The sequence below is a fragment of the Euleptes europaea genome, chromosome 8 (assembly GCF_029931775.1).
Source record: "Euleptes europaea isolate rEulEur1 chromosome 8, rEulEur1.hap1, whole genome shotgun sequence".
Taxonomy (NCBI): Eukaryota; Metazoa; Chordata; class Lepidosauria; order Squamata; family Sphaerodactylidae; genus Euleptes; species Euleptes europaea.
Window position 1 is genome coordinate 70,472,072 of NC_079319.1, and position 16,587 is coordinate 70,488,658.

Here is a 16,587-nt window from a genome sequence, read left to right on the forward strand (position 1 = left end):
CTCAGCCGCACAAGCCTCACAAGGGTGTCTGTTGAGGGGAGGGCAAGGGAAGGTGATTGTAAGCTGGTTTGATTCTTCCTTAAGTGGTAGAGAAAGATGGCATATAAAAACCAACTCTTCTTTTTCTTCTAGACTATCCTGAGCTTACAGAAGAAAACCTCCTGGCACCTCTTATTCCTTTGCCAAAGGAACTGCTGACTTAGCTTTTCATGGGTTTAAGGGAATGTACTCAAACTGGACACTGATCTGCCCAAATGGCAATAAAAGAGCGCCTGCATGCAAATGAGCATTTAGGCATAACTCAATTATAACTTTCGGCATATCTTCAAAGTGGCTGTTAAGTAGTACACTGATAGTGTAACAGCCTTATCATTACCAGACAGCAGAAAGATTAAGTGGTAGTCATGAGAACATACAGGAAAGTGTGAAATCAATGGAGTAATCCAAGAAGATCTTAGAGAAGAATATAAATCACAACTGAATAAAAAAATAAAAACCTGCCAGTTAATTCATTGAGGGGTAAGTCATTATGTCTGGCCAAGAAGAAAAGTCTGCAAAAATTTGGAATGGTTAAGAATTCAAGATAATCTGGGAGGACTGGAAAAGATGGGGTGCTCTGTCCCCAGAAGGAGGATGCACATTTCCTTTTGGCATCACCACATAGTTCAAGATGGTCCCTTTGTTCTAAGTCTGTGAGTATCTTATTCATTACTAAAGGGAGGTCTGAGGGAAAACTTGGATAGGAAAGACTTGAATGTCTTTCGTCTACTATCTTTGTCCAAAAGGACACAAAAGAGTCAAGCTCAGTCCATTTTAAAAAAAAATTAAAATTAGATCAGGATTTTCTTCCTGATCTAATAGAAGAAATCTAAAGTTTGAGACTTTGGATATGGTGAAATCAGAAAGAAATGATTGAGGGGAATAATTAGCAAACTCAAGCTGTCATAGTGCAGGATACAGCAAAAATAACCAACACTAGATCTCCCATGTTAAGATGTAAATATTTCAAATGCCCACACACACACTGTGTTTTGCTTAAGAAATTGGAAGGCAAGAGGCCAGATGAACTTGACAGGAGGCTTGGCTGGCTTTAGCCCACTTGGCTGGTTATATTCCATCCTTGTCCGGCAAGGATTGACTTCCCAGGCACAGGTCCAAATGTTAAGACAGCAAATAATTGTCCAGAGGGTGAGATCCACGGCATCTGGATACTTCAGCTACTGCATGGACACAGATGGTTTGGAGCAGATCAAAAGCACATGGGGGGAAAAGACCTCAGGATACTCAGCAAGGACCCAGCACAAGCACATGTACGCACCATTTAGGGAACAAACTCTGCCTCCAGTATTAGGACTGGAGGCTTAAATTAAAAACAGAAAATTCTGAGGTTTGGAGAAGAGGCCAGGTTGAGTGTGTTTGTGTCAGGTGAACGGACTGGTTGAAGGGGGTGACTTAGGGTTGCCATCCTCCAGGTACTAGCCGGAGATATCCTGCTATTACAACAGATCTCCAGGCAATAGAGATCAGTTCACCTAGAGAAAATGGCCGCTTTGGCAATTGGACTGAATGGCATTGAAGTCCCTCCCCTCCCCAAACCCTGCCCTCCTCAGGCTCTGCTGCAAAAACTTCCCGCCGTTGGCAAAGAGGGACCTGGCAACCCTAGGGTGACTCCATGTCCCAGGAATAATGAATGGAGGGGCAGCTATTGAGGAAGGAGAGTATTTTGGAAGTAGTCTCGGCTTCACTGAACAGAGGTTTAGGCAGGAGATTCCGAAGTCCAAATTAGATTAATTTGGACTGAGAAACTCTTAGTGGGCAATGCTAATGGGTTCTTTCTATGGCCTGAGTGCTAGGCACCCAGATTGTACTAAACTTACTCTGTTTAATTGCAGAGAGGCCTTGATTAATGATCTGACAGCTATGTGTGGGATGAGGTTTGATTTCTCTCTGAAGCTGATATTGTGCTCAGGGAATGTGCTGATACTGAGGTGTGTTCCTTGTTGTGGTTCCGACAGCAAGTGAATATCTGACAGCAAGTGGGGATATCTAAGGGGCACAAACTGAGCCACTTAAACTGAGGGATGGGCCGCTATGGCAGTTTGTAGGGATGGGACTACCTCACGAGTTCATAGCTGGGTCATATGCCAGCTTGACTCAGTCAGTCCTGCATAGGGTGGCCAGGACCCTCTTCACCTCACAAGCCGGCTACAATACATCCTATTCTCAAACAACATGAGAACATGAGAACATAAGAAAAGCCATGCTGGATCAGACCAAGGGCTAGGGCTGCCAGGGCCCTCTTCGCCACCAGCAGGAGGTTTTGGGGGCAGATCTTGAGGAGAGTGGGGTTTGGAAAGGGAAAGGACTTCAATGCCGTAGAGTCCAATTGCCAAAGCAGCCATTTTATCCAGGTGGACTGATCTCTATTGGCTGGAGATCAGTTGTAGTAGCAGTAAATCTCCAGCTACTACCTGGAGGTTGGCAACCCTAGTCCGGCAAGATACTTCCTTTGGAGAATGGCTATTTTCAAGGCTGGGTTTATTTTCCCTGCAGAACCAAACCTATCAGTCATAAGATATTGACAACGGTGAATTGTGTTTCCTTTGAGTTTTATGTGGTCTATTAATATTAATGTTGTCTTTTAACATTACTTTTCAGCCAAAAGGAATGTATCAACTGGAGGAGAATGGAACTAGCAAGAGACAGGGCATGTGGAAATTTATCTACAACATGAGGTGGGATAGGGTTGCCAGGTACCCCCTTGCTGCCGGCAGGAGCATTGTGGGTACGGGGTGGGGAGGTGGTATAGAATTTTTGGAGGAGAGTGCTAGAGCGTCCCTGTTGCAATACTGGTGCTTCCAGGGGAAACCCGTAAGTGATTTCATTGTGGCACTTGTGGGATGCCTCCTTCCCTCAGCTGGCCTGTTTCTGCCTACCTGACAGCTGAGGGGTGGTGGGCAGCCCCATTAATTGGTGGGCAATTGCCCACCATAACCGGGCAATTGGCAACCCTAAGGTTGAAGTACACTATTTCAATTCAATAGAGTCTACACCTTACACACTACCTTAAATTTATCTCCAGAACTGTTAATACAATGACTAGCAAGAAATTCCTTTGCTCTCACTCTACAAGAGATATATGAATCTTGCTTGGTGTCAGAGAGAAACAGGGAAAATTGCCGGCCTTTCTAATTTCAGTGGCAAGACACCATTTGTTTTTCCTTGCTTACAGAAACCAGAGTTAAGGTTGTCAGCTCTGGGTTGGGAAATACCTGGAGATTTTGGGGGAGGGGAGGGACCTCAGCAGGATACAATGCCATAGAATCCCCCCCTCCAAAGCAGCCATTTTCTCCAAGGGAACTGATATTTGTAGTCTGGTGATCACTTGTAATAGTGGATCAACATGGCTGCAAACAACGTATGTTTATTAACAGTGTGCCAACTTTTAATCATTGATTTGTTAACAGTTATTTTATAGCTTACTTTTATTTTGCCTATGAAAAAATTAGCAACCAGTCAAGGCACAACCAAATGAAAATTAAAGCTAGAGCACTGTACACCGTTCATAATTGTGCAAAAAACAACAATACAACCAAAAGACAGTAGCTTGGATCCAGCCATGTACAAGCAGAAACCTAAACAGATTTAGCACAGTCCTGCTTGAATATATGTGTTTGTTAGGGTTGCCAGGTAGGTGGTTTCAGCGGGCAATTGCCTACCAATTCACCGGGCTGCGTGCAATGCAATGACATCACTTCCGGGTTTCCTGCAGTGATGTGGCGCTTCCGGGGTGTGTGTGTTAAACCTGGAAGTGATGTAATTGCAGCTGTGCATTCATGCTGTCACCCCAGCCCCGCTCCTAAAAACCTCTCACCGATGGGGGGGACGGGACCTGGCAACCCTAGTGTTTGTGTGTGTGTGATAATTACACAAGATCTTACACAAGCAGAAATGCAAGTACTGTTACAATAAGTCTGACTTAACACTGGTGGCTGCTGCAGTATTTTTCTAGCTCAAGAGCTCTAGCACAGGTGAAACTTTTGCACTAGATCCAGCCCAATATGTGGAATTGGTGCGAAGGATGGGTGTTGAGTAGATCTCCCTCACCAAACAAGTTTGCTTATCTTTGCTTTTCCTGTTGACTGCATGAAACTCATGTTGGGTTGTGTTGCGCTCCCTGTTCTAAGGACCAAATTGGAACCAGATAAAATTATAAAGAAGTCAACAGAATAATTTATTCTATTTTTGCAGATGTTGCTCTTCGTCGGGATCACATTAGAATCTGAATGCTTGTCTCTGAGCACTGTGATCTGCAGCTATAAGGATGAAAGAGGTTCTCGAGGCAAGGACCGTGCACTCTCAATTTCTCAGTCTTCACTGTAAATTATATACTATACAAAATCAGTCCAAATTGTTCAAACCGTTGGATGATTACATTGTTATTGTACTCACCATGCTGAGTGCTTTATAATTATTATGGTTAGCAAGGGTGTTTTTTTTTTGCAGGCACCAAGACTTGACAACACAAGCATCACAGTACAAAACCATGTTCAGATGCTGAAGGTTATCTTGCTTTCTGACTCTCCATGAAAAGAAAATGTTTCCCTTTATTTGGTAGATCATTACAGCTTTGCAGTTTTCAGTGAGGAAAGGAAGTGAATAAAGATGGGGGCCTTAAGGGTTTTAAAACACGTTTACCTGAGATGATTTTTCATCTGGATGAGTAAAATCTGCTTAACAACAGGGTTTCCCTTATGCACAATTTTAGGGGTTGTATGCTCCGTGGGGAGACCTATAGTACTAGTCATGATGCATGCCTATTATATTAGGTGCTGTGGAACACAGGCAGGATAATGCTGCTGCAGTCGTCTTGTTTGGGGGCTTCCTAGAGGCACCTGGTTGGCCACTGTGTGAACAGACTGCTGGACTTGATGGACCTTGGTCTGATCCAGCATGGCTTTTCTTACATTCTTAAGTTCTTACTTCCAGGGTCTTTGCCAGTCTCTATCTTAGCCTCTGAGCCATAGTCAAAGATCACAAAATTGTATTCATTTTTTCTGATTTGGTTTGTTCTTTAATAACTTCATTAATTTTCTCTATTATACTTATTACACCTGTTTATTTTCTGTATCAATTTCTGATGGTTTTTAATAGGAAATACATTTATGGCTGTACATTGTTTTGTTCACTTTCCATCCAATATGTGATGATTATTTTTGTTTGAGGAATTGTACCCCTCACCTAAAGTTTCCTCCCTGTCAAATTTCAGGCAGATAGGTAAAAGGGTCCACATGTAATAGGCAATTAAAACGTTGGTTTGTAGAGCAGGCCCTGGGGATGGGTTAAACATAACCTCCCAAGGCTGAGGCATTTGGCAACCCAAAAATGTCAGGTAAAAGTAACCTGACAGAAGCTTGCATTTGGCAACCCGACAATCCACTATTTGTACATTCTGCAAGTAATCACAGTAACACATGCATATATAGTGGAGATCATATGCAGAAGACTATACTGGAACTGAAAATAAATGGAAGGAACGAGGACAAAACCTCACACACTGTCTAAATTTCTATATCGCCTCATAAGCTGGCTACAATACATCATATTCTCAAACAACGTAAGAACATGAGAACATAAGAAAAGCTGTGCTGGATCAGACCAAGGTGTAGGGTTGCCAGGGCTTTCTTCACCGCTGGTGGGAGGTTTTGGGGACGGAGCCTGAGGAAGGCAGGGTTTGGGGAGGCGAGGGACTTCAATGCCATGGAGTCCAATTGCCAAAGTGGCCATTTTCTCCAGGTGAACTGATCTCTGTCGACTGGAGATCAGTTGTAATAGGAGAAGATCTCCAGCTAGTACCTGGAGGTAGGCAACCTTACCAAGGCCTATCAAGTCCAGCAGTCTGCTCACACAGTGGCCAAACCAGGTGCCTCTAGGAAGCCCACAAAGAAGACGACTGCAGCAGCACCATCCTGCCTGTGTTCCAAAGCACCTAACATAATAGGCATGCTCCTCTGATACGGGAGATAAAAGGTATGCATCATGACTAGTACTCATTTTGACTGGTAGCCATTCAGTAGAGCAGCAAGTAATTGTTAGCAGCAAAGCAAGCTACAGAATGAGAACATGTAAATACAAGTTTTCAATGAGAAAAACATGCCACTGGATTATATAAAATTCAGATGACAGCCTTTTCTTAACCACTGAGAGTGTGTAAATGACTAATGGAACACTGTATACAGACAGACATATCTGAGGTGAGGGCTATGGGAGGGGCAGTGAAGAAAGAAAGTGATGGAATGGATAATCTAGCTGAGTCTTCCAACCAGAACAGTTAGCAGATGTTCCCATCGAACATGATCATTATGGTAGACATTCTTCGCATAATATTTTCCCTTTCCACCAATGACTTCACTGTCCCCACTTGATTTGCAAGGGCTTTTTTGAGTCTGTAATATAAGAAGAAGGAGCTCCTGTTTGCATCTGTTTAATTCTTGGGTTCTGCAGTTGCCTTCATACCAAGGGCAAAGTTTTTGGCTTGAACTTTCTGGATTCAGGCAAAAGTCACATCCCCACCCCTACAAAGAAAGACTGCAAGTAGGCAGTGATGGACCCCACCTTGGTTTGGGATGTTCCCATTGAACCAAGAGGTACTGTTGTACTGAGCATGGGCTCATGTCAGCAGAAACATGAGCAGGGGCTCATGTCAGCAGAGCATGGCTCATGCCCTACTTATGTGTGGAAGGAGCATGCAACAGTCAGAACATTCTGTGAAAAGCTGAGATGCTTTGCATTCCAAGCTTTTGCCTCCTCTTTCAGTTTCGTGCATTGGCAGAAGCATGTTCTGAAATTTTAAGCAAACAGAAAATGGAAGGAGGAATGTGAGGGGAATGATGCAGAAGTTCATGTTATGCACTGACAAGGATGTTGCAAGTGAGGTATAGTAGTTACTTCTGGACTAGGTCCTGTGCTCTAATCCCCATTCATCAATGAAGCTCATTTGATGTCCTCAAGCCAGTCAGTATCATTCAGCCTTTGCCTGCCTCACAGGACTGTTGGGTGGAGAAAATGCAGGATGGAAGAACCTGTACCTTGCCTTGAACTCTTTGAAGGAAGAGCAGAATAACATTCATACAGCATGTAAAGTTACCAGTCAAACTTATTCAAGTAGTTTTGATGCAATTAAGAATTTAGGGGGGCCAACCTCCAGGTACTAGCAGAAGATCGCCTGCTATTACAACTGATCTCCAGCCGATAGAGATCAGTTCACCTGGAGAAAATGGCTGCTTTGGCAATTGGACTCTATGGCATTGAAGTCCCTCCCCTCCCCAAACCTCACCCCCCTCAGGCTTCACCCCCAAAATATCCCTCCGATAGCGAAGAGGGACCTGGCAACCCTACCCATTTCTATCTTCCTGCATTTCTGTAGTAAGTGTAATGCTTTGCTTTAGACAAGCTCTGCAGAACAATATATTACCCTATAATTGCATATTTCTTATTAATTAAAAAGACTATCAGGACATTGCAAGCATGACACATCAGGACTGACAAAATAATGGCCTACATTATGCTGCTTTTGATCACTAAAGGTGCAAAGCCGCTTCTTTTGTTCAGCATTAGCAGGAGGGAAAACGCCACTGAATAAAAACAGAGAGCTTCACAGACCACTACCACAGGCCTCGCCTGGAAAAGTCTGTCTATCGGATAGAATTTAAAACTGCAAAGATTTATTTATGGTGGCACTGTTGTTGAACAACTTTCACTGAAATCAGGATTCATGAGATCAGCACTCCTTCCCACTGTCTACTAGAATTCACTGCTGTCGGTCTTAAAGATTATATGGAATTGGATGTATAACTCTGGCCTGGACAGGTTCCGAGATACATTTGACAGGAATGAAAAATAGCGTCAAGGGTCTTCTAACATGGATACTTTTCCAGATATCCCCCTTTCCAACCAAAGGGGATGTATCATAGCTAGAGTCATAGACTAGACAGATCAATCTCGCCATTTCCGAATCTTGCTGAAACAGAGATTTTGTTTGATGTTTTGTTGACAATCCTGTAAGGTTTTATGCCAGTGTATACTAAGTCAACAGAGAAGTTATCACCTTAACCTTTCTTTTCTCCCCTTTGTCTTGCCACTGTAAAAATCTTGAGTCAAAATACTTTGAAGCAGGGACCTCTTTCACTTAGATTGATGATGATGATTTTTATTATTTATACAGTGCCACAGGTATGCCTGTGTTGGATGGTTTATTAAAAACAAACAAAAAAGACTGACTCTTGCCCAGAGGAGTATAGAGTTTAAACATATGGACAAAAAGGTGTTCCAAAAAAAGGGGAAGGAGGAAGAAGGAGGGGCTGGGGCTCAGTGGTAGAGCATCTGCTTGGCATCCAGAAGGTCCCAGGTTCAATCCCCGGCATCTCCAGTTAAAGGGACTAGGCAAGTAGGTAATGTGAAAGACCTCTACCTGAGACCCTGGAGAGCTGCTGCCAGTCTGAGTAGACAATACTGGCTTTGATGGACCAAGGGTCTAATTCAGTATAAGGCAGATTCATGTGTTCATGTGAAATGAAGAGACAAGAGTGACATGAGGACTAAGCGGGTAAACCAAAGGCTTTATGGAAAAGATGGATTTTGAGGGGAAATGTGAAAAAAGAAAGAAAGAAAGAAAAGAAAGAAAGAAAAGAAAAGAAAAGAAAAGAAAGAAAGAAAGAAAGAAAGAAAGAAAGAAAGAAAGAAAGAAAGAAAGAAAGAAAGAAAGGCAAGCATCACATAAATAACATGAGAAAGAATTTCTAAGAACATAAGAAAAGCCCTACTGGATTAGACCAAGGCCCATCAAGTCCAGCAGTCTGTTCACACAGTGACCACCCAGGTGCCTCTAGGAAGGCCACAAACAAGACAACTTCAGCTAGGGCTGTCAATTCAGTTCGGTCCGAACTGAAAATCAACCGAATTTCCCCTGATTTGGTGATTTTCTGTTCGGACGGATCCGAACTCAAAACTGGCGGGCAACCGGGGGGGCCGAATTCAGCGAGTTCGGGAGTTCGCGAATAAATCCGGCAAATTCGGCCCCCCTTCAGGGGAGCCCGCTGAAAGGCGCGGGCTGCCCTTTAAACTGATCTGAGCCTCCCAGCTGGGAGGCTCAGATCAGTTTAAAGGGCCCCCGCGCGCCTTCAGGGAATCCCTCTGGGAGGCGCGCTGGGGCCGAATTTCCCCCCGAACTCCGGATCCCCCCGAATTACCGGGGATCCGAAGCGGGGGAGTTCGGACTTCGGCACGTACCGAACCCACAAGGGTCAAATTCGGCCGAATCCGAACTGTAACGAATTTTTTTTTTGACAGCCCTAACTTCAGCAGCATTATCCTGCATGTGTTCCACAGCACCTAATATAATAGGCTAGGGATTTATAATGGTAGGGGGGAGGAGACGGCATTCAAAATGATGTTTCTTCTTGAAGGTGGAAAAACTCAATGTGTTTTGTTGTGAGCTTACAAGAAAACTTTCTCTTTAGAAGAAAGCTATTTTTCTAAAAGACAGGAAGTGACAAATATAAAAAGTATTGCCCCTGAGAAAGACTTAAGTCCACATAGGTTGGGTTTTTCTTATTGATTTTGAACCATAAAGAAGAAACTGTATTTCTGAACCCTCTTGACACTTATTGGTCTTTTTGTTTCTTGCTTTTCATCGGTCATCAGGCAGGTCGGCCAATGACCTGGATCCAGCCCCTAAGCTACGCCAATGCCCTATCAGCTGTAACCAACAAAAGTTGTGGCCGTTTAAACCCCAAAACAGTGTCTTGGTCTTCTTTATGTTGGGGGAGGGGGTTGGGGATTTTCTGTCTAGCCTTCTCCACCCCTCCCCATTTGATCCTGGGTCAGCAAAACTTTCCCTTTAGAAGAAAGCTATTTTCCTAAAAGACACAAAGTGAAAAATATAAAAAGCATTGCCTCTGAAGAAGACTTAAGTCAAAATAGGTGGTTTTTTTCTTATTGATTTTCAACCATCAAGAAGAAACTGTCATTTCTGAACCCTCTTGACATTTACTAGTCTTTTTGTTTCTTGCTCTTCACAGCACCTCATCTTTTTTCTTGCCTTAACTAAGAAGGCAAGTAAACAGCAGAGGGAAGGGTTGCCAGTAGGGTTGCCAACCACCAGGTACTAGCTGGAGATCTCCTGCTATTAAAACTAATCTCTAGCCAATAGAGATCAGTTCAACTGGAGAAAATGGCCTATACCTTTTTATTAAGTGACAGGGATCCCAAGGCTACATTGTCAGTGGCAAGATTTATTTCAGTCCTTATATCCATCAAACATTAGATTTACGCTACTCAAGAGCAATGGATCAAGGAGCTTCTAAGGGATAAAGGAAAGGAAAGGAAAGGAAAGGAGAAAATGGCCACATTGGCAATTGGACTCTATGGCACTGAAGCCCCTCCCCTCCCCAAACCCCGCCCTCTTCAGGCTCCACCCCAAAAACCTCCTGCTGGTGGTGAAGAGGGACCTGGCAACTCCCTCGGCTCCAGTGGGAGGTTTTTGGGGCGGAGCTGTGGCAGGGATTGTGTGAGTGTGGCCGCACAGCCGCAATTGCATCACCTCTGGTTTACACCCAGAAGTGCCTCATCGCAATGGTCCTTTTACCAGTCGAACTGGGAGTTTGAGTGGTAAAAGGCCCGTTGTGATGCTGTGCTTCCAAGTGTAAACGATCATGTTGGTGCGGCTGCACACACATGTGATTGCTACTTCCGAAGCCAGGCACTGGATTGGCAGGCAATTGGACCTGGCAACCCTATCAGAGGGCAAGAGCTTTCAATCTTCCCTCTCACCCAGAGGCCACTCAGACTGTCTGTTTTTTACTGGCACTGCTGGTTTCTGTGGCTTTGGAGCACCCTTGTTTACTTCTATTTTGTGTGACAAAGGAGAGAGAGGCCAATCCCTGAACGCACAAAGACATGAATCTGCCTTATACTGAATCAGACCCTTGGTCCACCAAAGTCAGTATTGTCTACTCAGACTGGCAGCAGCTCTCCAGGGTCTCAGGTAGAGGTCTTTCACATCACCTACTTGCTTAGTCCCTTTAACTAGAGATGCCTGGGATTGAGCCTGGGACCTTCTGCATGCCAAGCAGATGCTCTACCACTGAGCCAGGTGGAGACTGAAATCAATACTGAAAACAAAACAAAAAGAAATCACTGGAATGCAAAGGATTCTTCGTGGAATCTGAGTGATTGACTTGTAGTAATCCCAGACTCAATGGCTAGAGTAGGAGCATTCCAAGTCAAAGACCACAGGACTAGTCTGCAATTGTTGGCAACGAGGTAGCGCTTTGAGCATCAAACCTGTGACACAAATGCCACGCATGGCATCCAGGAGTTTGTGGCAGCCAGGACAGAAGCAAGAGACCCCAATGGCCAAGTTATGGGACAGAGCCCCTCCCTATTGCACCAAGGACCTACAAATACCAGGGGTTTGCCCATTAGCCTTTGTTTGTCTTGAATTGCATGGAAGACAATTACTTTCCATTCTTTTGGCCAAATGAAACAGCACTGTACCTTATCCACCTGTTCTGGAGGGGGAGGGGGAGAGGACAACGTTAAAAGCATTGAAAGAGGCAACACAAACACAAATAGCCATCGCCACTCCACCTAACTGGCTTTGCTTGTTAAGGATATAGCTGCTACCTTAATGGGCACCATATAAAAGACCTGCAAGGGATCATTGGTGCATTGCAAGCACATTATGGAAATCAGGTCCCTTTAGCTACATAATTACTGCTCAAATAACTTAATCATCACATTAGCAATTTCCATTTTCCCTTGTAAATATGTATTTTCCCCCCATGAATGTTACTGCCCTGATGAATTTGTGTTTCATTAAATTGAATAATGGAAATGGCACATTCTGAGATAAGGGATGAGTTAATACCTAACTCTTTCTGAAATGACTAATTGGTTTGGATTATATTATTGTATTTGTAGCTATATAACACCCAGGAATTTAAATAATGGATATGTGCTATTTTGGCTGTCTTTCAAGATTGCTATCCATAAAGAGGAGTTAACTACCTAAATGTTTCAGCTTTTGTAAAATAATTTGATTGTAGCCTTGCTGCATCTCTCTCTCTCTCTCTCTCTCTCTCTCTCTCTCTCTCTCTCTCTCTCTCTCTCTCTCTCTCTCTCTCTCTCTCTCTCTCTCTCTCCCTCTCTCTCTCTCTCAAAATACATAGAAATGGGGACATAAAGAAGTATACCAATCAATAGGGTTGCCAGGTGCCCTGTGGTGACGGGTAAAATCCCGCCAATCCACCGGGTTGCCCACCGGCCATAGAGTTTCAGCTGGGATTGCTAGAGCATCCACGTCACTTCCGGGTAGACCCGGAAGTGATGTAGGCGCATCGTGCGGGGTGCATGCATGTGATGCGCCAGGCGCGCACACCGCACATGTCCACCATGGCCTCGCAAAGCTCCCGCCGGTGGAGCTGCGGGGCCTGGCAAGCCTACCAATCAATGTGTTCTTCACTTGGGCAAGGGAACTATATATTATGCATGACACCAGGAGGCCTCCAAAAACTAGCATACCCATGTTGAATTGTCCCCTTGTCCTTTCTAATGTGTGAGGTCATTTATCCTGTGTCATGTTGTGTGTTTTCCCGTCACTTCTCCTTTTTTGGTGGTTGTTGAGTCATTTGTAACAGGTTGCTCCTCCCATGTAGTGTCAGATGACTGCCTCCCCCCATAGTTTCCAGCCTACCAGTTCAGTTCTTTTCCCCAAACCACATTCTCTGTGTTCTTGCCTGCAGAGGTGGGAGGGGAAGGCAACCCGAGAAAGGGCATTTTTAGTAGTGGTACCTTGTTTATGGAATATGAAGGCAATGTGTGTCCTTGTAAAGACTGAGGAATCAGAGAGTTTGTTCTCTGCACACATTTGTGCTTTACACATAATTGGCGATAGATGCATCATCTCTGGTGTAATGTTTGCTGTTGTGATTGTCTTTTGCAAAGCACTTGGCGTTGTACTTTACTGTTCCATTTAGAAGGAACTGGAGAGTTTAAAAATGGACTGTATCCTCCATGTTCACCTGGTATGATGCTGTTATTGCATTCCAGCACCATACAGAGGGATTTACAATTGCATTTGTCTTAGAATTCATCCACAGCAGCTGTTATCTGGCAGAGCTCGGCTCATTGCTTGCTCTCCTCACTTGGTATCTTTCTCCTCTTTCTTAGCATTTCTTCAACAATTAAAGTTTGATTCTGAAAGGAGACGTAACTCAGTTGCTCGAACATGCAAGTGCATGCCTTATGCACACCCACCAGCATTTGTAAAAAAAGAAGAAGCTATATTCCATTTGAATTATATGAATAATGAATTCATAAACAAATTATCAGCAAGCCAAATGAAAAGTCACTTTTTTAGAATTGAGTGGGATACTCCTCAGGAAAAAAAATAACTTCGGGAATATTTTTTAAACATACATTTCCCTGAGGCCCAGAGGGCACATTTCTCACATGTACTGGAAACTCATTAAATATCTGTTCTTTAACCAACTGTGTTTGCATATTAAAAGCTGAATAGCAGATACTTTTTGAGACACTGGAATACAAGTTTTGCAGTATATAATTTAATAAACAAAAACTACCACATAAAACAAACTTGTATAGGGCAAGCAGATGGCCAGCTCAACTCAAAAACATTCATTTGAATGTATACAAAGAACCATTCATTGTACATGCTATAGGTTCAATGACTGCACATAGGTGGAGTTTGCATCCATGCTCTTGCTCCCCCTTATGTGTATAGTGCTGTCAGGTTGCAGCTGACTAATGGCATCATAAGAACATAAGAAAGGCCCTGCTGGATCAGACCAAGGCCCATCAAGTCTAGCAGTCTGTTCACACAGTGGCCAACCAGGTGCCTTTGGGAAGCACACAAGACAACTGCAGCAGCAATATCCTGCCTGTGTTCCAAAGCACCTAATATAATAGGCCCATAAAGTCTTCAAGGCAAGTGATGAAGCAGAGGTGGACTGCCATGGCCTTCTTCTGCAGTCTTTCTTGGTGGTCTCCCATCCAAGTACCGACTCTACTTAGCTTCCGAGATCTGACAAGATTGGGCTATGCTATACCATTCCACACTCCCCTGCTCCCCCTTACATGCATTCATTCTGCTCTTTTCTAAACATCTAAACAATGTTATTGAATAATATTGGTGCATCCAGGTTAGACTACTGCAATGACCTCTTCGTGGGGCTGGCTTTGGTAACCTTTTAAAGTCTTCAATTGGTTCAAAATGTGACAAGCAGAAGAAAAGAATCAAGGTGTTGAATGATGCCTTTATTGTTACTTCCTGATCCCAACACGTTTCACCTGTTGCTTCATCAGGAGATCTGTCTTAACATAACTCTCTAGTCTTGCTCAAGATGAGATCAGATCACCTGGAGAAAATGGCTACTTTGACAATTGGACTCTATGGCATTGAAGTCCCTCCCCTCCCCAAACTCTGCCCTCAGGCCCCACCCCAAAAACCTCCCACCGGTGGTGAAGGGGGCCTGGCAACCCTAACTTCAATGCTATAGAGTCCAATTGCCAAAGCAGCCATTTTCTTCAGGTGATCTGATCTCTATTGGCTGAAGATCAGTTGTAATAGCAGGAGATCTCCTGCTACCACCTGGAAGTTGTAAAAAATTACTCACAGTGCTAGTAACAGAAAGCTGAAGAAGAAAGAACTAGCACAACTCAATTATATTAAATTCATTAACAACGTGCTAACAATGAAAAAAACCACAAAGTGTACAACTATATACAAATATTTGTATATATTTGTGTATAGTTGTACACTTTGTGGTTTTTTTCATTGTTAGCACGTTGTTAATGAATTGTTTAATATAATTGAGTTGTGCTAGTTCTTTCTCCTTCACCACCTGGAAGTTGGCAACCCTAATTGAAGTCCCCCCTCCCCAAATTGCGCCCTCCTCAGGCTCCACCCCAAAAACCTCCCGCTGGTGGCGAAGAGGGACCTGGCAACCCTACTGGAGAGTTATGCCATGATAGATGCCCTTATAGACCCCCCCAGCTGACGAAGCCACGGACAAAACACATTGGGATTAGGAAGTAACAATAAAGACATCATTCAACACTTTGGTTCTTTTCTTCTGCTTTCTACTGCTGGTGTAGCACTGACTTCTTCCTCAAAACCAGACAGCCAGGCTGCAAGCAGGTTCAGTTTATTCGCACCATAGCTTGCCAGGTTTAAAAACTGTACAATAGCTGCTGGTTTGCATCTGGGTACAATTCAGAAATGCTGGGGCTTTGACCGGTATGAAGGTTTTCATGGGTAGAACCAGGGTCTTATATGAGTGTGCCCACCCATCAAGATCTTCATCAGAAGTCCTGGTTGTGTGCCTGCACTGTCACAGGCTATCTGGGTGAGCACCAGACGCAGGCCATTTGCTGTAATGGTGGCCACGTTCTGGAATACCCTTCCTACAGAAACGTGCCTAGTACTCAATTTACAAGCTTTTAGTTACCAGACAAAGACATTTTGATTCTCTGAGGGCTTCCCTGTAGAGTGTTTATTAGTTGTATTACCAGATCTCCAGCTTTTAACATATGGTTCTTTGAACAGACTTGTTCTGGTTTTATTTGATGCTGTTTTAAATTATTTTGTTGGGCCCAGCGCTAAAGGGGCAGAGAGACAGCAAGGCTAAACCACAAGACATGCAAGAAACTACAGACACCTTGGTGGAGTAAAAAACGGCCGCCAATTTTATTGGTTAAGCTGAGAGAGCCTTAGTGCAGCATGGGGACAATGGATCATGGCACTGGCCGACCCACCTACCGGCTGATGGATGGACCACATCTCAGCCAGCCTGCTGTGGGGTGGCAATATGCAGGATTGCTCCTAATTGCTCTTTCAGATGATTAAAATTGTCTTTGCTCTGTATTTAGTTATGTGTATTTATTTATTTATGCTGCCTTTCCACCCAAGTAGGGTCTACAAGGCTGTGAACATAAGAAACATTAAAACATTAAAACAATTAAAATACAGTTCAAATATAAAATTCAATTAAAACATACACAAAATGTATTTGCAATTTTTATTGTTGTTGTAAGTGTAGGGTTGCCAACGTCCAGGTGGTGGCTGGAGATCTGCTATTACAACTGATCTTCAGCCGACAGAGAACAGTTCCCCTGGAGAAAATGGCCGCTTTGGCAATTAAACTCTATGGCGTTGAAGTCCCTCCCCTCCCCAAACCTCACCCTCCTCAGGCTCCACTCCAAAAACCTCCTGCCGGTGGCAAAGAGGGACCCGGCAACCCTATGTAAGCAAGAGGTGCTAAAGATTGAACCCTGGAGCTTCTGCCCCCCTCAGAGAATTTCCCTACTATTCAACTAGGGGGTCCACTTTCATGAGATAGGGAAGGGGGAAGGAAGTCAGAGATACAGAGGACACTGTGGTGTCTCCTAGTGTTCATGGCGAGCCCGACAAAATGCCCCGAGGTGTCCCCTACCCCCTATGATTCTTGCCCCTATCCTTTTCTGGAGAAGGCACATTTGTGTGTATTATGTGTCGCTTCTTCCCTC